Source organism: Apodemus sylvaticus, chromosome 11, assembly GCF_947179515.1.
Source record: "Apodemus sylvaticus chromosome 11, mApoSyl1.1, whole genome shotgun sequence".
In the NCBI taxonomy this organism is placed as follows: domain Eukaryota; kingdom Metazoa; phylum Chordata; class Mammalia; order Rodentia; family Muridae; genus Apodemus; species Apodemus sylvaticus.
Genome location: NC_067482.1, coordinates 17,176,765 through 17,179,326, shown reverse-complemented (window position 1 = coordinate 17,179,326; position 2,562 = coordinate 17,176,765).

The following is a 2,562-nucleotide window of genomic DNA, read 5'->3' as shown; positions in this document are numbered from 1 at the left end:
GGTTGGGCAGCAGAGCTCCTGCAGGACATGGACGGCCGCGGATCCGGATCCGAGGGAAGGGAGGTCTTTGCAGCGTCCGTCCAGGAGGAGCAACTGTCGTCCGCTCTCCCTCCCGTGCTAACACTCCGCCGTCTTTTCCTCTGTGTGGACTAGAAACATATAGGTGGCTTTTGTGGCTTCAAAGCTGCTTTTCATAATCTCCGACCCTTAAGCCGCTACCAAACCACTGTTTTCCTTCCCTGCCTCTCACGAGAGCATGTTCTCTTCCTGGATACTATTTGTTCTATGGTGCTGGGATTAAACTCGGAGTCTGGGATGTATTAGACAAATGCTCTGCTGCTGAGCACATCCACAGCCCCCCACCCCCCTTTATTTTTAACCTTGTTTTGAGACAGGATCGCATGTAGTCCAGGATAATCTTTAACCTCTGACTGTCCTGTCTCTGCTGAGTGCTGATGGCACACAGGCATGCACCATCGATGCCTGTTTATGTGGTGCTTGGGTCAAACTGGGGTCTCGAGGGTGCTAGTCTGCCCACTGAGCTAATCCTAAACCTCTTTTCATGATCATTTTCAAAATGGTAATTATCCCAGGCTGGCCTCGAACTTGTGACCTTCTTGTGTCAGTCTCCGAAATAGCTGGGAGTACAGGTCTGCGCCACCCATACCTGACTTTTTAGATGCTCCCAGAAATACAATTTTCACCCTCATTATTCATCAAAACATTTCATGCTGATGTCTCCAATAACCTTTCAGTCAGGACCTTTCCAGAACAGCAAAGCTGTCTGTCTTTGCAGGTTTCAACAGAATTACAGGTCTGGGCCTTGAGGTCTCACGTGCTGGCCCATACCGTGTTTGCTCTCTAGGCTCTCCTGGGCTTGGTTCTCTGTGTCTTTCAAATGCCAGCACGTGTGTATGCATGCATTCTTCATGCTTGCGAGCATGTGTATGTGTGTATAAGTGTGTCTATATGCATACATCCTTCATGTTTGTGTGCATGTGTTCATGCATGTGTGTGTGTGTGTGTGTGTGTGAGAGAGAGAGAGAGAGAGAGAGAGAGAGAGCACGCATGCACTCACATATGTATGTGTGTATTCTAGTCCCAAAATCTCTCCTCCTTTTACTTACTGGTTTAATGAGCTCTTAGATACTGAACTATCACCTCCCAGCTCTCAGAACTATACCTCGTTCCTAGATTATCACTAAACTCCAGTGCATACACCTGGCTTTGTGTTAAGCAACCACACTGGGGTGTTTTGAAGTATGGAGTGGAGTTTCCCGATAATCTAGAATAGACGTGTAGATCTGAGAGGTGGAGAGTGATGGCTGCGCATGTAAGAGCCGATTAAATTACAAAGTAAAAGAGGAGTGAAAGAAAACCATTTAAACCAATTCTTGGTGTGTGTGTGTGTGTGTGTGTGTGTGTGTGTGTGCCCCACATGGAGTAGTCGTCCTTGGGTAAATCTCCAACCTTGTACTAGTGTTTGGTATTTTTTCTCTCCACCGTCACACTGTGGGCTCCTTCTGAGGTAGACTGGATAAGATCTCATCCCCACGGTTGAGCACAAATGCTTGACCCACAGCAGGGATTCAATGCGTACTAACTGAATAAAGTTGGACCATGTGCATTTTTATGCAGCGTACACGATTCCAGCTCTGTCTGCTGGGAGCACCGTGGGGATGGCTGACTTTTCCCTGTGTTTAGTTACTGAGCACAGCCCCGTGCCACATGTGGGCGCTTTCCCACAAGTCCACACTGCCCATTGAGCATGGTCCATGGTTCCTCTGTTCTTCCCTTCCCCCACGCCCCTCTCGACTGGTCCTCTTTGTCCTCCGTGGATGTTTAACTTTTACTTCCATGGCTATATACCATGTCACTGACGCATGGACCAACAAGGCAGATACTGACCACCAATGCTCCGGGATTATAATTGATTAAGTTCTCTTTTGTGCTCTGGCAGCTCATGGCCTACGAATAAGTAAACCCTAAAGGGTGGTGGAAGAAGATGATCTTAAATAACCTACCCTATTAAAAAAGCCAATAGGGATCGATAAACATCACTGCTCCAGAATGAGAAGTAATAGCTCTCATGGGTCAATAAACAGGGTTGACGGCAGTGATGTCTTCCGTCAGGTGACACGTCTTATTGTAGTTCATCGTGTCACCACGGATACAAGGATGTGAATCCACATAGCGTGGGGAAGGGATGAGGGGTCCCAGCTATCACTAGAGCTACAGAGGGACATGCATCCCTGCTCAGAGCTCTGGGCCTCCCCTGTGTTATGCATAGGTCATGGTAACTCCATTACAGGGATGTCATCGGGTGAGTGAGGTTGGTGAAGGTTTCCCATTGTCATGAAAAGCACAGACTAAGAGTTTTCTTAAATGACAACCTCAAAAATTTAGAGCAGGGCATGGGGGTGTTTGCCTGCAATCCCAGCTCTCAGGAAGACCACAAATTTAAGGCTATCCTGGGCTATATAGTGAAGTTTCAACTCAGAAAAAAAAATCTAATAAAACATCTGTGCCTACAAAATGAAAAGTGCTTTAAAGTAATTTCCA